Source organism: Mustelus asterias, chromosome 5, assembly GCF_964213995.1.
Source record: "Mustelus asterias chromosome 5, sMusAst1.hap1.1, whole genome shotgun sequence".
NCBI lineage: Eukaryota > Metazoa > Chordata > Chondrichthyes > Carcharhiniformes > Triakidae > Mustelus > Mustelus asterias.
The window spans coordinates 144,213,984-144,240,929 of record NC_135805.1 but is presented as its reverse complement, the minus strand read 5'-3'; the positions used below and the strand labels follow the sequence as shown (position 1 = coordinate 144,240,929).

Below are 26,946 nucleotides of genomic sequence, written 5' to 3'. Positions count from 1 at the left end.
CACCACCCCCCATCCCTCCTCCACCCCATTCCCCCCCCCCCACCCAGAAAGATGTTGGAGAATTCTTTTTGCATCAAAGTTAGCCCTTTACATTAACCCTTTGTAACAATTATCCAGCTAATGCGTCGGAAAATGTTTTGGTAATTGCCCCATAACCTGAGGACAAGTAGTGAATCCGGCCAGAGCTGGGCATTCTTTTGACATGATGTGGAGATGACGTCATCGGTCAAGAGCGGGCACAGTAAGGAGTCTCACAACACCAGGTTAGAGTCCAACAGGTTTATTTGCTATTGCAAGCTTTCAGAGTGCTTTCCTTCTTCAGGTGAGTGCAGAGTTGGGTTCACAAACAGTGCAAATATATAGACAACGACTCAATTGCAAGTTAATGGTTAGAATGCGAATCTTTACAGGTAATCAACTCTTTACAGGTACAGACAATGCAAGTGGAGAGCGGGATAATCACAGTTTAAAGAGGTGTGAATTGTCGAAGGCCAGAACAGTAAGTACGATATTGTAAGCCCAGGCCAAATGGTGGGGTTTACACGTAGTGTGATATGAAACCAAGATCCCGGTTGAGGCCGTCCTCGTCTGCAAAACCAAGTTTCTGCTCGGCGATTCTGCGTTGCCCTGTGTCTTGAAGGTCGCCTGGGAGAATGCTTACCCAAGATGGCAATTTGAGATTGCAATTTGGATTGGTGCACAGTATTTAATGTTTTCGTCCACCGTAGAAAGTAACGTTGCTGAATAAATAACAAAAGGACAGTGAAGTACCCTACCTGGATACTGCACGCTCGCTTCTCAATAGTGACTGAAAAACAATGAAAAATGCTGCTTTACAACAAACTAAAACCTGTTTTTCATAAAAGTCCCAAACTTTAGTGTGCCCCTCAGCAAATAGTGCTGGACATTTGAATATGTCAGGCTGTAAAACTGGATCCTGGACAGCTCTTTTCACTTGAAGCCAAATAGGTTTCGGGGAGGCTGAATGGCGCCTTTCACCGAGTTGCCGATCCTTCAGCAGTTGTTGATTTTTCTATTGCCCTGTGTTGTAGTGTCCTCCCGTGGAGCACACAACACATCAACAAACTGCTCTGAGTGAACATGGAAGAAATACTCTTCATCACTTTCTAGCTCTTTTGTGCAAGGCACATTGAAGAAGACGTGGATGAGAGTTGTATCGTCACAAATGGCCCCTCGAGCACAACGTTTGCAGACCACAGACAACAGGGAGTTATCCCACCATAGACCAAACACAGTCAGGATATTTACAGCAGCGATGAGATGCGATGTAAATTTGTCTCTTCAGCATGCTATCTTAATTGAGGAGGGCAGAGACATCACGGTTAAACAAAGAGAAAACCTCAGCTGCACCATCACACCAAACACTCTAATGTTAGCTGCAGAAGTAATTAGTTAGGTGAATGCCCACCCCCACCCCCATTAAATTTTAAGATCAAGCAGTCCCGTGGCAGGCAAAACACTTAGAGTCATAGAGTGATAGATGTTTACAGCATGGAAACAGGCCCTTCGGACCAACTTACCCATACCACCCTTTTTTTAAAATCCCAAAGCTAGTCCCAATTGCCCGCATTTGGCCCATATCCCTCTATACCCATTTAACCCATGTAACTGTCTGATGTACCCCACTCTACTACGAACTCTGGCAGCTTCTTTCAGACACTCCCCACCCTCTGTGTGAAAAGAAATGCCCCTCTGGAAATCTCTCCCATCTCACCTTAAACCTATGCCCTCGAGTTTTAGACTCCCGTACCTTTGGGAAAAGATATTGACTATCTTGCTGATCTATTCCCCTCATTATTATGTAGATCTCTATAAAATCACCCCTCAGCCTTTTATGCTCCAGAGAAAATAGTCCCAATCTATCAAGCCTCTCCTTATAACTCAAACCATCAAGTCCCAGTAGCGTCCTAGTAAATCTTTTCTGCACTCTTTATAGTTTAATAACACCTCTTCTATAATAGGGTGACCAGAACTGTACACAATATTCCAAGTGTGGCCTTACCAATGTATTGTACAAATTCAACAAGAAGTCCCAACTGCTGTATTCAATGTTCTGACCAATGAAAACAAGCATGCTGAATGCCTTCTTCTTCACTTTGTCCACATGTGACTCCACTTTTAAGGAGCTATGAACATGTACCCCTAGAACTCTTTGTTCTGTAACTCTCCCCAACGCCCTACCATTAACTGAGTAAGTCCTGCCCTGGTTCAATATACCAAATTGTATCACCTCGCATTTGTCTAAATAAAACACCATCTGCTATTCGTCAGCCCACTGCCTCAATTGGTTAAGATCCCGTTGCAATCCGAGATAATTTTCTTCATTGTCCATTATGACACCAACTTTGGTGTCATCTGCAAACTCACGAACCATGTCTCTGGTAATTCTCATCCAAATCATTAATATAAATGACGAATAACAGTGGACCCAGCACTGATCCCTGAGGCACACCACTGGTTACAGGCCTCCAGTTTGAAAGACAACCCTCTACAACCACCCTCTGGCTTCTGTCATCAAGCCTATTTTGTATCCATTTAGCTACCTCACCCTGGATCCCATGAGATTTAACCTTATGCAACAATCCACACTGTGGTGCCTCGTCAAAGGCCTTGCTAAAGTTGTTCGATAGAAATAATTATTCTTTGTCTCGAAATCCATCTTCAGCTGGATATCCTGCAATCAAGTGCCCATCAAACATTCCACCTTTCAATACAATGCGCTGTCGTTTATAAGGTTAACCTCCCTCGACACTGTTCCAACAAATATCTCGAGTGCTGACCTAACACAGGATGAGATACGCAGAATATTTCCCTCCACACTGTCTCATTAATAAACTCCAGTGCTGGTGTAACACAGTGTGAGCTGCAGAGTAAACATCCCTCTACATTATCCCATCAATAAACTCCAGTGCAGGTGTACCCCAGGGTAAGGTACACAGTACGTCTCCATCTACACTGTCCCATCAAGAAGCCCACTGAAGGTATAGCAAAAAGTGAGGTGCACACATATATCCCTCTATACTTTCCCATCAAGATCTCCAGTGCAGATGTAGCACGGGGTGCGATACACAGGAAATTTTCTCTACACTGTCCCATCAAGAATTCCAGTACAGGTGTAGCACAAGGAGAGACACGCAGAAAATGTCATTCTACACTGTCTCTTCAAGAATTCAAGCAACTATTGGAAAGTCTGTACAGAACCAGTAGAAATGGCGGAGGTGCTTAATGAGTATTTTGCCTCAGTTTTCACAGAGGAAAAGGACCTGGGTGGATGTACTGCCGGCTTGCGGTGGACTGAAAAGATTGAGTATGTGGACTTTAAGAAAGAGGTTGTGCTGGAATCTTTGAATGGCATCAAGATAGATAAGTCGCCGGGTCTGGATGGGATGTACCCCAGGTTACTGTGGAAGGCGAGGGAAGAGATTGCAGAGCCTCTGGCGGTGATCTTTGCGTCATCGATGGAGACGGGAGAGGTGCCGGAAGATTGGAGGATTGTGGATGTGGTTCCTATTTTCAAGAAGGGGAATAGGGATAGCCCAGGAAATTACCAACCGGTGAGTCTAACCTCATTGGTTCGTAAGCTGATGGAGAAGATCCTGAGGGACAGGATTTCTGAGCATTTAGAGAGGTTTAGCATGCTCAAGAATACTCAGCACGGTTATGTCAAAGGCAGATCGTGCCTTACGAGCCTGGTGGAGTTCTTCGAAAATGTGACTAAACACATTGACGAAGGGAAAGCGGTAGATGTGGTTTATATGGATTTTAGCAAGGCGTTCGAAAAGGTCCCCCATGCAAGGCTTATAGAAAAAGTGAGAGGGCATGGGATCCAAGGTGCTGCTGCCCTGTAGATCCAGAACTGGCTTGCCCAAAGGAGGCAGAGAGTGTGTATAAATGGGTCTTTATCTAAATGGAGGTCGGTCACCACTGGTGGGCCCCAGAGATCTGTTCTGGGACCCTTTCTGTTTGTCATTTCCATAAATGACCTGGATGAGGAAGCGGAGGGATGGGTTGGTAAATTTGCCAACGACACGAAGATTGGTGGGGTTGTGGATAGTCTGGAGGGATGTCAGAAGTTACGCAGGGACATAGGTAGGATGCAAGACTGGGCGGAGAAGAGGCAGATGGACTTCAACCCAGATAAATGCGTAGTGGTCCATTTTGGCAGGTCGAATGGGCTGAAGGAGTACAATATGAAGGGAAAGACTCTTAGTATTGTCGACGATCAGAAGGACCTTGTGGTCCGGGTCCATAGGACTCTAAAATCGGCCCCGCAGGTGGAGGAGGTGGTTAAGAAGGCGTATGGTGTGCTGGCCTTTATCAATCGAGGGATTGAGTTTAGGAGTCCGGGGATAATGATTCAGCTATATAAGACCCTCGTCAGACCCCACTTGGAGTACTGTGCTCGGTTCTGGTCGCCTCATTGCAGGAAGGATGTGGAAATAATTGAAAGGGTGCAGGGGGAAATTTACAAGGATATTGCCTGGATTGAGTGGCATGCCTTATGAGGATAGGCTGAGGGAGCTCGGTCTTTTCTCCTGGGAGAGACGTAGGATGAGAGGAGACCTAATAGAGGTATGTAAGATGTTGAGAAGCATAGATCGGGTGGACTCTCAGAGGCTTTTTCCCAGGGTGGAAATGGCTGCTACGAGAGGACACAGGTTTAAGGTGCGGTGGGGGTGGGGGGGTGGGGGGTCGGTACAGGGGAAATGTTAGGGGGAAGTTTTTCACACAGAGGGTGGTGGGCGAGTGGAATCGGCTGCCGTCAGTGGTGGTGGAGCCAATCTCAATAGGGACTTTTAAGAGACTCCTGGATGAGTACATGGGACGTAATAGGAATTAGGGTTATAGGTAGGCCTCGAAGGTAGGGATATGTTCGGCACAACTTGTGGGGCCGAAGGGCCTGTTTGTGCTGTAGTTTTTCTATGTTTCTATGTAGCACAACGTGGGATTAACAAGGGATCTCCTCTAAACTGTCCCACCAGGAACTCTAGTGCATGTGCACCACAACATCAAATACAGTTCTGAACTCCCTGTACATTTCCACGAAACATTCGCTCATACGCAACACATAGCTCAAGGACAGATACATTTTCCCGATACTGTTCCTTGGAAACACTCGCAGGGCAGGTAAAGCTAATGGACACGGCAAACTAATGGACACGGCAAAGTTACACTAAGCAGTTCACAGCAAAAGGCATTTCCTCTTCATTGACCCTGAACCTGAACCTTTATTCTGCGTATCGCATGGGCACACTCTAAATTGGGATTCATTTTAATATTTCCAAGGATAGGGACTGCACGGGGTGAAGTGCAAAGTTTTTGTCTGCACTATCATTCCAAAACGGCAGTTTCCAGTGCAATATAGTTTCTGAATGAGGCATGTTTCCGTCCAGCACTGTCCTTTTAATGTTGCCAGGACAGCTTCACTTGAATTGCCATATTCCAATCGTGCTATCCGAATACAGATCTTACATTTGATCTGTTGGCGGGGTGTGTGAGTTGACCGTACCGCCTTAACTTGAGACAATACAATACTCCCGACGCCAGTGTCTCCGCATAAAGACAAAACTTCATTTAACCAGCAGATGCTGAGAGAGCATCAGAGGGTCAGTACAGCTCTCCGATAGAGCAGCATGATCTCACCGATGAAATCTGACGTATACAATTCAAAACAGATAAATATAGTTTTATTATCAATCAATTGCTCCTGCCTTTCATGAGCTTTAAATCATTCATCCCTTACATGCATACGTCAACAATAATACCAGTCATAAATCTTCGCCAACTGCATCTTATCCTCTGCTATAATGCATTTTATTAGTCCGTAAAATCAGGAAACAAACCACTATCTTGGCGAGCCCCACTTCCTGCGTTGCCTCGAACTATCAGGCGTTAGCCCAAAGTTCAAATGAACGTTCCCATGGATTCCCTTAAAGATCGCTGCTGAACCAAATTAACACATGACCCCACGCTTTGGCATGCATCCATCATGTGTGGATAGTGTATAAACTCTGTTCATGAAATGTGATTAAGTGTTCTGAGTGTTCTCTCCATCCGAAACTTTACTGATAAATCTTCCTTATTCCCAAAGTTTCAACATTCTCTTGGAATATGGCTTCGCCCAAATGCCTTTTACCATGATGCTTTGCAGCAAACTGCTGTCGGCTAAAATGAACCACATATCTTAAAAACACTTTGTTACATTGAAAATATCGGTATATCCGTTTCAAAATCAGAATCACTTCTTTAAATCTCTTATTGAACTCTCATGTGTGTAAACTTTTCTCGTGTTAACTTAGAAGCAATTTTAAAAATCATATTTAACTTAGTGCTGGTAGTTCTGTCAGTGCCTCAATGTCTAATGTTTTAAAAAATTACTCACCTATTAGGTTTCCCCTTACAACATCTCGTTCAGATATATTGTCAAATATTCCTTTAGTTCGTTGCAAACCACTGTTTAGACACTTCAGAATTTTAATGAAATAATTGCACGCAATGTCTTTTTTTTTGCGTGGAGTGCTGGAGTAAAGTAAGTAAATTAAATTTGCTGAATGATTGTTATAAATGTCAAATGGAGAAAAAATTTCCTCTGCACAAATGAGTATCCGTCACAAATTGCGATTTTTTGCAATATTCTGACAATGAGATGACCCAGTCCGCCAGAAGATCATGTGGAATATCCTCTAGTAACAGTGAATCTGCATGTCAGCGTTAAAAAAGGCATTAAATTCCCGGAGATGATAACATATCTTACTTCATGCAATGAGTAAAAATGATAGCACAATTGATGGGGATTGCCTTGCTGATTTCACCTGATAATTTATTTGTGGATTTTGTGAAAGGACATTCTGTGATTGTATTCAACTTAATTGGAAAAATAACATTTCTAAATCTGCTTCTTCTCCTGACTGTAAGGATCAAAGAGACATCTGTATTGAGATCTCAAGCTGCACAACATTAGTCCGAGTCACTGAACGGCAGAATTAAAACTTTCCAGTCCAATTATATTTGCACGCAACATGTTTCATATGCACCTGTGCTTTTCATTTGAATTCCAGTTGGGTATTTTGATGAAACCACTGAATTGGTCTATCGGAATGATATAAAGTGGAACCTGATTTATTCGTACATTTCTAATTATTTCCATGACCCAAAGTTCTAATTTCATTCTCCAGAATTCATGTCCTATTTCTTGAGCGGGTGTCAGCTCTCACATACGGAACCGACTGCTAATAATTGGAGAAACACAATGTAAGATCCATCTCGGAGCAATCAGATATTGATATAGACAATTCCGATTTTTCAAATCATGTTTCCACCCCCGATAACTTTGGTTGAACTGAAATAGATGCTCTGTTCTTTACTTATTTATGGCAAGTGCATTCGTGGAGGAACAGACGCCCGTTGTGCATTTAAACATTATGTTGTGCAAATGAGACTAGGATCTGAAATATGCAAGGAACTCTCAAAGCTTATCGCAATTTTGTGACAAAACTCTGCCAAAAGGTCATCCAGATTGGAAGCATTGGCTCTCTTCTCCCTCCACAGATGCTGTCGGACCTGCTGAGATTTTCCAATATTTTCTTTGTGCATATGGTTCCAGTGCTGTTGTCTGCATTTTTAAGTGAAGTTTGCTGGGTGATAATTTTAAGTGACAATTACTCTGTAGATTTCGGATTATAATTATTTTGACTGAAGAAAAAGACTTCTCGTCTGTTCCTTTAACATCATATATTCGCTGATCTTTGTAAAAATATATTTGTTGTTTCAATTCAACTGATATTTGCTGTGACTTTTTTATTGGATACTTTCGACTCATGTTTTGAGGGATTGTACTATGACAACATGAAGTAGCTGTGGTGCTTCATAGAAATCATAGAAACCCTACAGTGCAGAAGGAGGCCATTCGGCCCATCGAGTCTGCACCGACCACAATCCCACCCAGGCCCTACCCCCACATATTTTACCCGCCAATCCCTCTAACCTACACATCCCAGGACTCTAAGGGGCAATTTTTTAATCTGGCCAATCAACCTAACCCGCACATCTTTGGACTGTGGGAGGAAACCGGAGCACCCGGAGGGAACCCACGCAGACACGAGGAGAATGTGCAAACTCCACACAGACAGTGACCCGAGCCGGGAATCGAACCCGGGACCCTGGAGCTGTGAAGCAGCAGTGCTAACCACTGTGCTACCGTGCCGCCCTAGTGGTAGGTAGTGATGGCTTTGACCATTCGAAATAACATTTGCTGCGGGCATTTCAATATTTCTTTCCTTAGGTCCAGTTGACTGCTATAAACGCTGCCTATTGTAAGCGTTATGACCATTAAAATTGTAATTTCTGAGATATTTTCAATGATATTTTCTTACTTAATTTTACTTGCATTGCTCATTTTGAATTCAATTTGTGTCCAAATGTATGAGTGTGTGAAAACAGTACTAAGTTGACACATAATCTGTCTCTGCAACTGGTCAATACAATTGCCATTGGCAATAGGAGTTAATATATTGTTTAAGCATCGCAAAAATGTTCATGCAAAAATCTAAGAAAATAACAATCAAAATGATCATAGGAAATATAATTTGTGGTCAAAACAGATGTCACTTCGACAGGACACAAAATTACATTGTCACATAGAATTACTATAGGAAACATTATCTGACATCATCACAGTGCACATTTATATTTCCAGATTAACTGGTATTTGTTGTATTCAGTTTCGCTGTTAGTTGCAGTCTCTAGTTGAACAGGAAACCGCTTTGTTCAGCTTCATTAACGTATATTTTGTGTGCCTCTTTGAATTGTTTGGGCATTGCTTCTTTATGAGTCATTCTATTTGAACATTTGGTGCGTTATTTGAATTGCAAATGGTTTTGTTCATTTTAAGTCATATTACCTCTGGAAGTTCATATCGGTGTTTAAGACAAAGCACCCTGTCGTCATTAGCATCTATATTCCTTGGGAATAGTGCGCTCAAAGACCGTGTGCGATGGTCATATTTGCGATTTACTTTCAGTTGTTGTATTCAGAATTAAATAAGGAATGCCTTGTTGAATAATGGGTCTTTTAGAGGCTACCAATTTCCTCGGGGTGGAAGAAAGCACGCAGTGTACTTTACAGAAGGTGCCTAAAACAAAGCTTTTGGAATTGGGACCAACGTTGCAGTTGACATTACCTGAGAGCTTAAGGAAGGGGGAGATAACTGTGCCCATAGCTCAGCATTTAAAATTGCCAAAAACACAGTCAAGGCCATTGAACTTCAATTACAAATGAAGCTGTTTGAGCATGTAAAATAATTACAGCATATTGAATTCAAAATAAAGAGAGAGAGAGAGAGAGACTAGCGAAAGTCAAAGAAAGGAATGTAATTGCCGCAGGAAAAAAAAAGTCAGAGAAAGAGAGGAACAGCAAGCAAAATAAATGAAGCAGTTCGAGTTGCAATAAGAGAAAGAAAATTAAACTGCTTGAATTACAGATAAGGGTAAAATAAAAAAGACGGATAGCCCTAGCAGAAGACAAAGAGATGGAGGAGAAAAAGGGAGTTAATTCGAACGTCGGAAACTAGAAATAAAAAGTGAGCATATATTGAAAATGGCGTAGGTAAATGGAAGAGGACAGTTTGAGAACAGTTTGAGGACAGTGATTAGGATGGTGAGTAAAAGAAGGAGCTTCAAAGTAAATGGCCTGGTGTGGAGCTGTTTAAATATATCCAAGCCTTGCCAAGGTTTGCTGAGAAGGATGTAAAAGGCTCTTTGGTTTCATTTGAGGAAGAATGTAATCATTTGAAATAGCCACAGCCATAAGGGCATTACTGATTCAAATAAAGTTGGTCGGTATAGTTAATGAGCTCTTTGTATCAAGAATAGAGCAGGTAAATTGGGATTATAATGACGTTACAAAGAACAAAGAACAAAGAACAGTACAGCACAGGAAATAGGCCCTTCGGCCCTCCAAGCCTGTGCCGCTCCTTGGTCCAACTAGACCAATCGTTTGTATCCCTCCATTCCCAGGCTGCTCATGTGACTATCCAGGTAAGTCTTAAACGATGTCAGCGTGCCTGCCTCCACCACCCTACTTGGCAGCGCATTCCAGGCCCCCACCACCCTCTGTGTAAAAAACGTCCCTCTGATGTCTGAGTTATACTTCGCCCCTCTCAGCTTGAGCCCGTGACCCCTCGTGATCGTCACCTCCGACCTGGGAAAAAGCTTCCCACTGTTCACCCTATCTATACCCTTCATAATCTTGTATACCTCTATTAGATCTCCCCTCATTCTCCGTCTTTCCAAGGAGAACAACCCCAGTCTACCCAATCTCTCCTCATAGCTAAGACCCTCCATACCAGGCAACATCCTGGTAAACCTTCTCTGCACTCTCTCCAATGCCTCCACGTCCTTCTGGTAGTGCGGCGACCAGAACTGGACACAGTACTCCAAATGTGGCCTAACCAGCGTTCTATACAGCTGCATCATCAGACTCCAGCTTTTATACTCTATACCCCGTCCTATAAAGGCAAGCATACCATATGCATTCTTCACCACCTTCTCCACCTGTGTTGCCACCTTCAAGGATTTGTGGACTTGCACACCGAGGTCCCTCTGTGTTTCTATACTCCTGATGAATCTGCCATTTATTGTATAACTCCTCCCTACATTATTTCTTCCAAAATGCATCACTTCGCATTCATCCGGATTAAACTCCATCTGCCACCTCTCCGTCCAATTTTCCAGCCTATCTATATCCTGCTGTATTGCCTGACAATGCTCTTCACTATCCGCAATTCCAGCCATCTTCGTGTCATCCGCAAACTTGCTGATAACACCAGTTACACCTTCTTCCAAATCATTTATATATATCACAAATAGCAGAGGTCCCAGTACAGAGCCCTGCGGAACACCACTGGTCACAGACCTCCAGCCGGAAAAAGACCCTTCGACCACTACCCTCTGTCTCCTATGGCCAAGCCAGTTCTCCACCCATCTAGCCACTTCTCCTTGTATCCCATGAGCCTTAACCTTCTTAACCAACCTGCCATGTGGGACTTTGTCAAATGCCTTACTGAAATCCATATAGACGACATCCACGGCCCTTCCTTCATCGACTGTTTTTGTCACTTCCTCAAAAAACTCCACCAAATTTGTAAGGCACGACCTCCCTCTTACAAAACCATGCTGTCTGTCACTAATGAGATTGTTTCGTTCTAAATGCACATACATCCTGTCTCTAAGAATCCTCTCCAACAACTTCCCTACCACGGACGTCAAGCTCAAGGAAAGCTATCTTCGGTGCATATTTATATTTTATACATTTATTCGTGTTACAAGTGACCTTACATTGACACTGCAATGAAGTTACTGTGAAAATCCCCTCGTCACCACACTCTTGCGCTGTTTGAGTATGTGGCCAAACGGGCCACCTAAAATGGTGATTTATAAAGCACGCTGGGACAATTGGACCAGCACTGAAACAGCAAGCTGCAGCTTAAAAGGCACAGATAAATAGGCTGCAGCTCAGACGGCTGAATACACAGGAAATAGGCCATCCCAAAGACAATGAACACTCTCTGGTCAAACATACTTGTTTACCAGACAAAGAGGAGCCATAACCCCATATTTGGGAGGGAGGTCTGTGATCTACGTGCCTTCAGCCCCTACAGGCATGGCCATTGTCTACACACCCTGAGATCGTTGTGGTAGCGCCTGACTGGACTCTTATCGATCAGGGTGAACAAGCTCTGATCGATTGACTGGCAAGAATCAGGAGACCGCCCAAGAAGGACACGAAATCACGGAGGGATAAAAGTTGTTGCACAACAGAAGAAGCTTTCTCTCTCTCTCTCTCTGACCTCACGAACGAGCTACAACAACGGTGACCATCGCCAGCAACGATCAGCACGAGGAGGGACACCACACCCGAGAAGGAAGGAAGACCAGAGCCAGAGTGCCAGACCAGACCAAAGGACCATACTACGCAGAGGACTACAGAGATCAGCGCACAGATAAAGGCCAATATCTGCCTGGGTACTTGCCAGTCACACAAAGTTAAGTTAAGGTCTACTATTGGACTTGAATTTTATTATTTCTGTAAGGTAACTTATTGTTGGTTGGGTGGGTGATTATTGATTGGGTGTTTAAATAAATATTTTTTACTAACAAGAAGTCTACTTGCAATTCTTTGTCCACCATATAAGGGTTAAAATAGACTGTGCAGCAGGCACAACAGGTCCACACAGGCAGAGTCGAGCATGACCAATGCACCTAACCAGCACATCTTTTGGACTGTGGGAAGAAACTTGAGCAACCAGAGAAAACCCATGAGGACACGGGGAGAACGTGCAGGCTCTACAACAGGAATTGCACCCGGGTCCCTGGCGAGGTGAGGCAGCAGTGTGACACGGTGCCGCCCCAGAAGTCTAGAGACAATAGTTTTGACATCGAGGGAAAGAGCCTGGTCAAACATACGTAGAATGTGAAAGGAACAAAAGAAGTGATTTTGATAGGTGGAAAAGGGCATTGATAAAAGCCCAGCTGTAAGAATTTCTTAGACAAACGGTTATTTTGTAAGAGTTTGGCAATTCACTTTCTGATGTCATGAGAATTCAGATGGAAGAGCAAATAGTTAAAACTGCGAGGTTAGCAGCAGAAAATGCAAATTATTATGAATCAGTTCATAAATGAAAGTTTGGTTTCCGACATCCGTTTCAAACTGAGCCGGATAGAAATTGAGTTACAGAGAAATTCTCAGGTGTTAAATGTAAAAGAGATTTGCGGGAATTGATAGCGACTGTTTCGCTCAGGTTAAAAAGAAAATGCAGGAGGATGGAAGAAAACTAAAATGCCCCAGATGATTTCGCTGCAAAAAATTAGGCCACTCTGTCCTAATTTTAGGCGGTTGTGTGATGCTACAGTGCACTTAACAAACGCATTTTTGCTCGTGTTCCTTGCAGTTACAAGCAGCTTGTTTTTTCTTTTCATTGTGGCACCGGCTGCTTGATTAGGTATCTTTATATTGCATCTTGAATGGTTGGAATTGGTCTTTTGTTTATTTTTTATCTGGGCCCAATGGAATCTCTGGGACGTTATGACGCTTTTTCAAGCGTTGTGGGAAGATCGATTGACCGATCGGGTGGGACAGTTCTTTTCACTCCCAAGAGTTCTTACACTGTCAGTTTGGGTTGCTCGCTGTTAGAAGCTGTTGGACTCCAGACTGAAAATACAAACAGTATTTCACTGTTACTCCCTTGTATTAGAAATTCTGCTGCCAAGTTGTTTGCAGTTTTTCTTGTCTTCCTGGAGTTAATAGTTTGTTGTTGGTCGTTCGCTTGCAAGACACAAACAGTGGTACCAGCTCTACCTCGAGGTTCTGGGATTTCCAGAACGAAGGAGCCAGAATTTCAAATCTCCAACCAAAGGACTAATTCACAGCAGGTGTTGCAGTGCCGGAATATCCAGTATTACGTGAGCTTTCTTATTTTCTGTGCCAAACCTCGGACGGGTGTATGTTTAAAATGAGGCTTGTTTAATTCGAACACTGCAGTTAGTTGTCAAGATATATACAATATCAGCATTGTCTTTTGGTTGTAATTGGTAAAAGTTATCATTAATTTTCATCCTGTATGTCAACTGTATTCTTAATTAAACTTTCCTTGATAAAAGTTCCGTATTGAGTCAATTGAATTAAATCTGATGTGAAGCTTCTTGCTTACCCTAGCCTAATTCAAAGTGCAAAACTTATGGTCCAGGCTGACTTCATCAAAAATATTGGAGCATCTGACCTCGATTATAACGGACCCTCACTTGAAGGAATGTGGTGTTTTTTAACCTTCAACAATATTGACAATAGCTATTTTAAGCGATAGTTGTTCTATTGTCTTTCCTTCTGGCTCGCCCAGTGGCATTAGTATTTATTGTGTCATGTTTGATGATATTGGTTGTTTCCTGTTCATGTGGCTAGAATGGTTGACGAGTGAAGAGCCGTGGATGTCGTCTACATGAACTTTAGTAAAGCGTTTGACAAAGTACCTCATGGTTGATTGGTGCAGAAGGTTGGATTTCATGGGATAAAGGGGGAGGTGGCTAGATGGGTGGAGAACTGACTTGGTCACAGAAGACAGAGGGTGGTAGTGGAAGGGTCTTTTTCCGGCAGGATCCCTGTGACTAGTGGTGTTCCGCAGGGCTCTGTATTGGGACCTCTGCTGTTTGTGATTTATATAAACGATCTGGAAGAAGGTGTAACTGGGGTGATCAGTAAGTTTGCAGATGACACGAAATTGGCTGGACTTGCAGATAGTGAGTAACATTGTCAGAGGCTACGGATGGATATAGATAGGCTGGAAATTTGGGCAGAGAAATGGCAGATGGAGTTCAATCCAGATCAATGCGAAGTGATGCATTTTGGTAGAGCTAATGTAGGGGGGAGCTATACGATAAATGGCAGAACCATAAAGGGTGTAGATACACAGAGGGACCTGGGTGTGCAAGTCCACAGATCCTTGAAGGTGACGTCACAGGTGGAGACGGTGGTGAAGAAGGCATATGGCATGCTGGCCTTTATAGGACGGGGCATAGAGTATAAACGTTGGGGTCTGATGTTGCAGATGTATAGAATGTTGGTTCGGCCGCATTTGGAATATTGCATCCAGTTCTGGTCGCCACACTACCAGAAGGACGTGGAGGCTTTCGAAAGAGTGCAGAGGAAGTTTACCAGGATGTTGCCTGGAATGGAGGGGCTTAGTTATGAGGAGAGATTGGGTAAACTGGGTTTGTTCTCACTGGAAAGACGGAGGATGAGGGGAGAACTAATAGAGGTGTATAAAATTATGAAAGGCATAGATAGGGTGAACGGTGGAAAGCTTTTTCCCAGGTCAGTGGTGACGTTCACGAGGGGTCATAGGTTGAAGGCGAGGGGTGGGGAGCGGGGGTGGGGGGAGGTTTAACACGGATATCAGAAGGACATATTTTACGCAGAGGGTGTTGGGGGCCTGGAATGCGCTGCCAAGCAAGGTGGTGGAGGCGGGCACACTGGGAACATTTAAGACTTATCTAGATAGCCACATGAACGGAGTGGGAGTGGAGGGATACAAAAGAATGGTCTAGTTTGGACCAGGGAGTGGAGCGGGCTTGGAGGGCCGAAAAGGCCTGTTCCTGTTGCTGTCATGTTCTTTGTTCTTTGTTCTTTGTGGCAATATCTATGGCCATTTCTAGGGTCCTATTTTTCTGTGCATCATGGATTAAAATAATTAAACATGTTTTACCTGCCACGTGGTGCACCTCACGGGTACATTATTACTGCGTATTTATTTGTGAACATTCTGTGAACATTCTATCGTTCATTTTAATTGATGATCAATATGCCAATTCAAGTTGGGTGGCATGGGGACATAATGGTTAGCATTGCTGCCTCACAGCGCCAGGTACCCAGCCTTGTGTGACTTTGTGGAGTTTTCAGTTCTCCCCGTACCCATGTGGAGTTCCCCAAGTCTTCAGTTTTCCTCCCACATTCCAGAATATGTAGTTGAGATGGGTTAGCCATTCTAGAATACTCGTTTTTGTCCAAAGACGTGTAGGTTGGGGGGAATTACCCATTGTAAATATGTGGGGGTGATGGGGTTTGGGCCTGAGTAAGACTTCTGTTGGAAAGTGGGCGCAGACTCGAAGGGTCAAAAGGCCTCCTTGTGCATTGTAGGTGTTCTATGATTGTATTAAGTTAGATTTCAATAAATGCTTGGCTTGTCATTGAGAAGCATCATTAGACACACCCCGGCCCAGCTCCATTTGCTGCCAGCATTGCTTCCCGCGGCGAACACGGGAGAAGTAACACCGTCCCCTTTCCCTCCTGTCACCTCGCCATCCAAGGTTTCAACCACCCCTTCCAGGTGAAACTGAAGTTTTTACATGCACTTGCTTCAACTGAGTGTCCACGATTCACTGCTCAAAATGTGCTCTCTGTGACATTGGTAATATCAAACACAAAATATGTAAAGACGTTGATTCCGACCGCTGTTTGTCGACACTGATGACCCTGGTTTTGCGGTAGTTTGTAAATTAGCATAGAAAAGTGGCTCTCACACACATTTCTCCATCTTTGGTCTACTACGACGCTCAACACAAGCTCGAGAAAGTGATCTCATTTTCTCAAGGTACAGTATACAGCACCTGGCATCAAAAGTTAGGACATTTTTTACACTTTACAACTTTACACTCTGTGCCACCCTCCCCCTGCACAACGTCCATGAGCACTGTTACCTCGTCACGTGCCCTGCATTTGTCTGTGTGTCCTATTCATTCTGCATATCTTCCTCAGAAGAGCGGCCATTCGACACGGACCCATCGCTGTCATATGTTCCTGGACCTGATTGCAGATACCAGTGGGGACACTAAAATATGTGATATCAGAGGTAGTGGATGAATTGCTTCTGGAATTCTGGAAATGCATCAGGTGATTGGAAATCCCCGTTGAATGGAAAATAAAGGCACAGACGCATAGAAAGACGAAATATGAGCAGGGGTGTGCCGGTTCGCCCCTCAAAACTGCCCCAGCGCTCATGGCAGATCTATATTTTTCAAGTTCTATATTACCACCTACCACCACCCCTCCAACCCCCGCAAATCCTCCCCGCCCCGACCCCCCACCCCCATCCCCGCCCACCTTCCCCCACTGGCACAATGGCAGTGTGTTTCACACTGCTGCCTGACAGCGCCAGGGACCTGGGTTCTATCACAGCTTTGAATGACTGTCTTTGTGGACTTGCACGTCTTCTCTGTGCCTGAGTGGGTTTCCTCTTTTTGCTGTGGTTTCCTCCGACAGCCGGTAGCACAGGGCGGCACGGTAGAACAGTGGTTAGCACCGCTGCTTCACAGCTCCAGGAACCTGGGTTCGATTCCCGGCTTGGATCACTGTCTGTGTGGAGTTTGCACATTCTCTTCGTGTCTGCGTGGGTTTCCTCTGGGTGCTCCGGTTTCCTCCCACAGTCCAAAGATGTGCGGCTTAGGTTGATTGGCCACGCTAAAATTGCCCCTTAGTGTCCTGAGATGCGTAGGTTAGAGGGATTAGTGGGCAAATATGTAGGGAAATGGGGGTAGGGTCTGGGTGGGATTGTGGTCGATGCAGGCTCGATGGGCCAAATGCCCTCTTTCTGCACTGTACGGTTTCTATGATTCTATGAGTCCACAGATGGATTTCGTGGATCGGCCGTGGAAAATTGTCCTTTAGTGTCTGTCCCAAGATTTATCGGTCATGGGGATTAGTAGGGAAAGTACGGTGATCTACGGGGATATTCCCGGGGTGGGATGCTCTGTTGGTGACTCGATACAGACTTGATTGACTGAATGGTCTTATTCTGCACTGCAGGAATTCTATGATTCTATAATTCACCCAACATTTGATTCCTTTGCCTAACAATAATCTATCTCCCGAAAATCTTAACACCGTCTCCATCACTCTCCGAGACAAAATTTTCAAATGATGCAGAGAAAAAAAGTCTCATCAGTTCTGCCCTAAAAGGGAGACCCATTAATTTAAGGAAGGGATGCTTGAATCTGAACTCATTTAATTCATCTGATAAGGAGCATTCGGGAAATTATTAAAATTAATCAAATTCACACTCATTTATCAAAACTCCAGTGGAAACAAATCCGCTCTCTGCAACCATTCCTCATCGGCCAACCTGCTCATTCCCGGTAACAATCCAGTAAACCTTCACTGATCTATTGATCTGTCCCTGGAGGAGATATGATGAATGATTCAGCAATCACATTCAATATAAAAGCGGGTATGGTGTGAAGCTAGGACATTGCTGGACTCTATTATTGTATAAGGTAAAAGTGGAATCAAATGGAGAACATACTGCCAGGAATAAATGAATGTAACGCAGGGCGAGCTGATGGAGGACCCAATTATGAAAATTCATCTACACTGTTTGTGCTCAAGCGGTAACAATCCAGTAAACCTTCACTGATCTATTGATCTGTCCCTGGACGAGATATGATGAAAGATTCAGCAATCACATTCAATATAAAGGCTTGTGTAGCTTGAACCTTGCTGAGCTGTATTATTGACAAGGTAAAAGTGGAAGCAAATAGAGAACATACTGACAGAAGTAAACGCAGGGGGAGCTAATGGAGGACCGAATTATGACAATCCATCGACAATGCGTGTGCTTAAGAGGTATACTCAGAAAATAAATGGCGTTTTGAAGGAGGGTAAATATGTTTTCCAAGGAGCAGCAGAGAATTATGTTTTCCTGGCATATTGCTCTTGGTTGCTCAGACAGATCAGTGGACAATCCGAGCAATGCAGGAGGGAGGTGACCATCATTAGTGACAGAAATGTAAATCAAGGCATTACGTATGTGGCCGTATATAGCTGCAAATTTGTAGAGTTTTGCAGTGAGCACATACAATCCCAGTAAAACATGAGTTTACCTGGGAAAAATACACGAAAGTTAAAAGGACTTGCTCTTTATTATCCTGTGTTTAAAGTCAATGGAGACGTCAGCCATCAGTTCAGGATATTAAACAATGGGTCGTTGAGTCAGTCTCAAATACTTGGAAACAATCAGTATCCATAATAATCAACAGATTTAGATGCAATCACCCGTGTAAACCCTGATTTAAAGAGCTGTACCGGAATAATCTATGTCTTTGTCTTTACCTTTGATGTAGTTGAACACATGACCAGTCGCTGAAGGTAAACATGCAGGTGGAAAAGAAGGCAAATATTATCTTGGTCTGCCCAACGAGTGGATTCGAGTACGGGAGCAGGGATATATTGTTGAAATGATACAGGATCTTGGTGAGGCCACATCTCGAATATGATGTGCAGATTTGGTCTCTTTATCTGATGAAGGAAGTTTTTGCTTTCGAGGGAGTGCAGAAAAGTTTCATCAGCATGATAACTGAGTTGGCACCATTGAGGGATGAGGAGAGATTGAGTCGCTTAGGATTACATTCCCTGGAGGGCAGAAGAATGGAGTGGGTGGATCTCATAAAATTCTGACAGGACTAAATAGGGTAGGTACAGAAGGATATTCTCGATGGTGGGGAATTCCAGAGCCAGGGGTCACTGTCTAAGGATACTGGGTAGACGGTTTAGATCAATGATGGGGAGAAATGTAGTCACACAGAGAGTGGTTAGCCAGACGAATTTCTACCACAGAAAATAGTTGAGGCCAAAAGATTGTATGTTTTCCAGAAACAGATAAAGTACTTCGGACGAATGGGATCAAAGCATAGTGGGGGAAAGGTGGGATCAAGCGATTGAGTTCCATGATCAGCCACGATCAGAATGAATGATGGAGCGTACTTGAAGGGCCGAATAGCCTCCGCCTGCTCCAGGTTTCTATGTTTCTATGTCACGAGTCACCTTTTTCATCAAGGTTAAGATTGGAAGATTTTGAAAATAGCATTTTATCTCACGGTAATCTTTATAGAGTGTATGTTTTCATACATTCTTCAGCAAACCATATGTTGAATAGTTTTGTTTGACAATTAACCAGGGTAATTGGGGAACACGAAGACAGTTGCTATGCAGAGCCCATGTTGAAGTGAAACTTATAACTTCATTGGTATGGCGGGTCTGAATTCAAGGCGTTCTATGCTTTGAACGAATAGCCAGCAGTTGTGTGCAATAGTTTGAATGAGCATGGCACCATATCTGCGGGCAAGGCATTCACTGTTTCAATTCATCTGTGTTCGAGAATAAACAATTTCTGATTTTATGTTCAGAATTGATTTTAGCATGAGCTCTTAATGTCTGTGATCTGTAGTAATGCATTAATGTGTGCTCATAAGATTGTTTGTGATAGGTGTACTATTGGCAAGGACATTGCATATATATTGTTAATTAGTATCTAAAGAATGCAGCATTTGTTAATAATGAAATATTTACTTTTGAAATCTGAGCAAGTAATACATACAGCGGTGTCACAATTGACAATCCAGGAATCAAGGGATGAAAATGTGCACTGAAATTCAAACACGGTCAGTAGAAAATTATGAATTGGGCTACATGGAAATAAGGGAGGAGGAATAATTACTTAATGGACAAAAATTGGAATATTCATATTTTGTTGATCAAGTTATCACATCGCTTCAATTGTACACTTCTGAGGCACTCTTCAATATGTTTTCTGAGGTAGTAGGAAACAACATTCGGCTGTTCTGTCAGTATTTGAGGTAACCTACGAATTTGAAGGAGACAACCTTTCCAGTTATCTTCACTGGGTCTTGTAAAGTTCACTTTACATTTTAATTAATATTATTAGATTAATTCAAATTTCCCAAATCTTCTGAAGTTTTTAGTTCAAACTAAACCGAAGACCTATTTTTTTTTAAAGAATAAAAATTCAAAATTGGGAAATTTATCAAAACAGCTTCATACGTCAATACTCCAAAATCATAAAAGGTGAAAACCACAAGGTCAGACAAATCATGGGGTACGATGCTGGTTAAAACTTGCTGTGCACTTTCCCCATCAAACACTCCCAGGACATTCCCAGCAAGGCATTAGATAGAGAGCCATAAAAGCAAATTACTACAGATGCTGGAAGCTGGAACAAAGACAAAAACATGTTGGAATATCTCACAAGTCTGACAGAGCTTTGACGAAGGGTCCTGTAGATTCGAAACGTCAGCTGTGTGCTATTTCCACAGATGCTACCAGACCTGCTGAGATTTTCCAGCATTTTGTGCAAATGGAGAGTGAGACTTCCTCTACAGTGTCCCCACCAACAATGCTGAATTGACGCTTTGAGATCTCAAAGAACAAAGAATAAGGAACAAAGAAAATTACAGCACAGGAACAGGCCCTTCAGCCCTCCAAGCCTGCACCGACCATGCTGCCTGAGTGAACTAAAACCCTTCCAGGGACCATATCCCTCTATTCCCATCCTATTCATGTATTTGTCAAGACGCTCCTTAATAGTCACTACCGTATCCGATTCCACTACCTCCCCCAGCAACGAGTTCCAGGCACCCACTACTCTCTGTGTACAAAATCTGCCGCGTACATCTCCTTCAAACTTTGCCCCTCGCACCTTAAACCTGTGCCCCATAGTAATTGACCCTTCCACTCTGGGAAAAAGCTTCTGACTATCTACTCTGTTCATGCCTCTCATAATCTTGTAGATTTGTATCAGGTCGCCCCTCAACCTCCATTGTTCCAGTGTGTACAAACCAAGTTTCTCCAACCTCTCCTCATAGCTGGAACATAGCCCTCCATACCAGTTATATCCTGGTAAATATTTTCTGTACCCTCTCCAAAGCTTCCAAAGCTTCCACATCCTTCTGGTAGTGTGGCGAGCAGAATTGAACACTATATTCCAAGTGCGGCCGAACTAAGGTGCGATAAACCTGCAACATAACTTGCAATTTTTAAACTCAGTAACCCGGCCGATGAGGCAAGCATGCCGTATGCCTTCTTGACGACCTTCTCCATCTGCATTGCCACTTTCAACGACCTGTGTACCTGTTAACCAAGATCCCTTTGCCGATCAATACTCTTAAGGCTTCTGCCATTTACTGTATATTTCCTATCTGTATTAGACCTTCCAAAATGCATTACCTCACATTTGTACAGATAAACTCCATTTGCCATCTCTCTGCCCAAGTCTCCAACTGATCTATATCCTGGTGTATCCTCTGATGGTCCTCATCACTATCTGCAAATCCACCAACCGTTGTGTCGTTCACAAACTTACTAATCAAACCAGTTACATTTTCCTCCAAATCATTTATATATATTACAAACAGCAAACGCCCCAGCACTGATCCCTGAGGAACGCCACTTGTCACAGCCCTCCATTCAGAAACGCACCCTTCCACTGCTACCCTCTGAATTCTTTGACCGAGCCAGTGTTGTATCCACCTTGCCAGCTCACCTCTGATCCCATGTGACTTCACCTTCTGCACCAGTCTGCCATGAGGGACCTTGTCAAAGGCCTTTCTGAAGTCCATGTAGACAACATCCACTGCCGCACCCTCATCAATCATCTTCATCACTTCCTCGAAAAACTCGATCAAGTTTATGAGTCACGAGCTCCCCTTCACAAAAGCATATTGCATCTCACTAATACGTCCACTTATTTCCAAGTGGGAATAAACGCTGTCTCGAAGAATCCTCTCCAATAATTCCCCTACCACTGATGTAAGGCTCACCGGCCTGTAATTACCTGGATATATCATTTACAGCATCGAGCCACACGAGTGGAGAGACCATGGCATGAGTAATCCAAAGGTACGTCTCTGGTGACCCATGTTCGAATGTCATCTTGGCACATGGCAACATTTCAATTGAATAAAAATCTGGAACTAAGTATCAAATAATGTGATCCTGAAAACATCATCCATGCATAACAGGGTTTGATGTTGTAAAAAGAACATATATATTTGCAATGTGCCAAAAGATAATACATATATACTGGACATGTTAGACATATGGGCACATGCAGACAAACATGCAGAATAAGCATTAGCACTCCCTCACACACACACACACACACACACACACACACACGTACACATACACACACGTGCGTGCGTGCACAAACACACACACACACTCACGCACATTCACAAACAGATGCTGAAACATCTTGCCAGTGTGAGTGCCAGCGAGAGTGACAGATTGGGGAAATGTCCTGTCCGTGTGACTACTAGGTCGACAGACATACAGTGAAGAGTCTTTTCAGTGCAAATACCAGCTAGATGGGCAGATGGAATAGTATTGTCTGTGTGAGTACCAGCTAGACTTGCAGACGCAATAGTCTTGTCAGTGTGAGTGCCAGCGAGATGGGCAGATAGAATAGTGTTGTCAGTGTGTGTACCAGCCGGGCGGGCAATTTGGGAGATATCTTGTCAGTGTGAGTCCCAGCTCGACTGGCAGATGCGGAAAGGGCATCTCAGTGTGAGTAACAGCATACAGACAGATTATGAAAGGTTAGAGCATAGAACATAGAACAGTACAGCACAGAACAGGCCCTTCGGCCCACGATATTGTGCCGAGCTTCTGTCAGTTTGTATAACTGCTAAACGGGCAGATGGGGTAATATGTTGTCAGTATGAATACCAACGAGACGGGCAGATGGATAAATGCCTTGTTAGCGTGAATCCCAGTGTGAGTAACAGCTATACAGACAGATTGACAAATATCCTGTTCGTGTGAGTAAAAGCGATACAGACGGATAAGGAAATGCCCTATCAGTGTGAGTACAAGATAGGTGGGCAGATGGAGAGGGGACTTGTGAACTTGAGTACAACCTGGGTGGACATGGAGGGAAAGGACTTGTCAACATGAGTAGGATCTATCACATGGAAAGCGAGCGGTCAATATTTGCCAGGATGAGTATTTTAGGAATGGACATACAATTGAAGTCATAAAATATGCTGTGCATATTTGAGAGAATTGAATGTGATTAATTTCGTTTTTGAACACCTGAAATTACTTCTCAGCTCATTATCTCAAACCGTAATCTCACTTTTAAATCACTGTCACATCGAAAACTCTGGGGATGATTAAAAATATATATTATTTCCGGATTTAGGTATACTTTGCGCAACCCAATGAAACCAAACTGAAGTCATCAATGTGCCCCTATTAAATATGCAGCATTGCAGCGATCCATTGCCACAACGCCCAAAATGAATTATGCGATGGAATTAAGGGAAAAACGACCATTACAGTAACAAGATCCATGAGGGAAACATCATGAGTGTGCAATCACGTACTTTAGGAAGCACAGAGATGGGATGGAAACAGGGTGCAGATCTTTCAACTTACAACATATGATCTTGAGCTTCAATACAAAATGCCGAATCCAGCAGAGTGCTGAAAATTAATGAGATTGGGATAGAGTAACATATTGTAATTAATTACATGGATAAATGAAAACTGTTGTGTAACTATTCCCTTTATTTTTGCCTTTATTTTCACTTCAGGCGATATTGCTCTTAGTTACAAGTATTCAGGTACAATTGACCAGCAAATTCCTCCTCCAATCATACGGCAGATATTTTGCCCACTATTTTGATCATTGCTCTCGAGAAGGCTGGGGGGAACTTGATGACTGCACCTGCACATGAAGCCTCTCTAGACTCACTCCATTTCTACAACCTCATACATTCTTTTTGACCGCTTTTCCTGACAGGGACCTCATTTTCTCTGTGAAATATTATCCGAGATTCTGTTCATTCATTGCAAACCGGGCTCATGATTCAAACTGGCTGTCGAAATGGTGCAAAGCAGCGACATTTTGGACAATGGTGCCGGCTACGAGTACTGGCTGGTTGTGTGAGGGTAGGGGGGATTTGGTGAGGGGGGAATGACCATTTCGAATCAGTGCAAATTATGCTATATTTCCCAATCACAATGCTCTGCTCCGATTTTATGATAAGTCACTCCCATACCATAGTAACAGATTGCACTCTATTTCCATTGAAACAAAACCTTATCAAACTTTAACACATATGAAAGTTGTAAATAATGTTGGAATGTTTTGGAAGTGGTCTATGATTCTGTTTCCCATCAGTGAACAAAATGTAGTCTTGGAGTAAATGAGCATTTCAGCAGAGATTTCAACTGCTCTCTGAACTTGGCTTGTGTCACAACATAAATACCAGTGTTAGTGCAGCAACTCAGCAGTTGCAGCATGAAACCCAATTCCATCACAAAATAATCTAGATATATTGACTTATGCCCCATATAATACATGCGACTCCATACGGAATAAAGCATCAACGTTGACCATAACAGCATAAAATTGGCCGAAATAAAAAAAAGTAAAATGATGGATTTCCTCCGACTTTCCATCTCTGTGTCTTTGGGGCTGTCGCCACTGCTGTGAGTCCGGAGTCTCCTGCGGGATTTGTTGCTCACTAAAATATGTCTGACGGTGAAAATATTGAGCAACAGAATCAGGACAAATGGAATACACGGATTTAGAATGTGATGGAGGAACTCAATTGTTGTCCAGACTGGAGATTCCGGAACATCCCTGGTATAACCACAAAACCAGGGGTCATTGTCTAGTACATACCGCCCTGTTAACATAAAATACCAGAAAATATTCTTTAAACAGCTCAACACAATGACTGTTCCTAGAACCACAGCTGCCGTTTTCTCGCTGCAATATTTACTTTTCAGGTCCTGGCAGCAAATGGCCACAAATCGATCAAAGGTGAAAGTGACGGTGAACCAGACAGAGCAGTCAGTGACTGTAAAAATCAGGACAGCGTGGATATTGCACACGGGGATGGACTTCAGAAAGCTGAATTTTTCCGGATAAACAATTGGAATTTGCCTGAATATCAAGTCAAGGATAATGACCAGTAGATCTGCCACTGCCATTGCCACCAGGTAACGAATGACACATTTAGAAAGACCACATCCGTTGCGAAACAGGGTTACAATTGTGAGGAGGTTAACTGTGAGGAAGGAAATCAAACAATGACGTTATGCATCAGGGTGAGGAAAATTGCTCCCGGTTGATTATGGATTATTGAGAGTTTCCAATGTACGACTGCAGACTTTGATTTGTTGAAATATTTGGTGCTGAATGAACAAACAGGATGGTCTGTGAAAAATTAATGGGAGGGGAGATTAAATAACAGAAGGCAGAACATGAGTCGTCGAGTAGACATGAGTGAAGTGATGTGCATTCGTCATCACGGTGTGAATGTAAAGGTTTTATGAGTAAGTTCACAACTGACATGAAAATTGGAAGAGTAATGGTGGCACTGTGGCATAGTGGTTAGTGTTGCTACATCACATTCCAGGGACCCAGGTTTAATTCCAGCTTTGGGTGAATATCTGCACGAAGATTGCATGTTCTCACTGCGATTGTGTGAATTTCCTCCGAGTGCTCTGCTTTCCTCCCACATGCAAAGGATGTGTAAGTTTGGTGGATTAGCTATGCTAAATTGTCTCTTAGTGTCCAAGGATGTGTAGGTTAGTGGGAAAAATGTATGAACGTATGGTTATAAGGCAAGAAATCGTAATATCGAATAATTAGTGTAGACTCAAATGGCCAAATGGCCTCTTTGTGCAATGTACGGATTCTATTCTATTCTAGTATAGCGTAGTCTAGTATAGTCTATTCTATTCTGCAGCCTTAGATTACAGGATAATATATATGAGCTGCTAAGATGAGCACAAAATTGGCAAATGAAACAACGTTGAGAATGTAAAATGATGCATTTTAGAGGAAAAAACAAGGCTGCAGAGAACACGATGAATGTTAGGGCGCTCGGAAGTGCAAAGGACCAGAGGAACATTAATGTGCATGTCCGTGGATCCCTGAAGACAGCGGGATAGTTAGGTAGGGTGGTGAAAATGGCATAGCGACCTTTATTAGATGAAACAGAGAATAAAAACGCTGGGAGGTTATGATGGAGTTGTATCGAACAGTTATTAACTACAGCTTGATGAATGTGTTCAGTTCTGGCTGCCACACAATGAGAAGCATGTGATTGCAGTAGAAAGGGAGCAGAAGAGATTCAGCAGAATGTTTTCTGGGCCTAATCGTTTCACCTTACGCAAGTGTTTGGTTATGCTGGGGTTGTTTTCGTTAAGGAAGAGAAGCCTGAGGGGGGAACCTCGTAGAGCTGTACCAAATTATGAAGGGAAAATATAGTATAATCGAATCATACAGTACAAAAGCTTTTTGTTCCATTGAGTCACCACCAACGGTGAGAAATACCGGCACAGTAGCACAGTGGGGCGGCACGGTAGCACAATGGTTAGCACTGCTGTTTCACAGAGCCAGGGACCCGGGATTGATCCCCGGCTTGGTCATTGCCTGTATGGAGTTTGCACGTTCTCACCGTATTTGCGTGTGTTTCCTCCAGGTGCTCCGATTTCCTCCCACATTCTGAAAGATGTGCTGGTGAGGTGCATTGACCGGAAAAGGCGTCGGAGTGTGGCGAATAGGGA

At 43.3% G+C, this 26,946-nt stretch overlaps 1 pseudogene; it reads left to right on the top strand.

Moving 5' to 3' along the window:
* LOC144494030 (leucine--tRNA ligase, cytoplasmic-like) overlaps window positions 1–26,946 on the top strand; it is an 86,341-nt pseudogene that overhangs the window by 17,666 nt on the left and 41,729 nt on the right.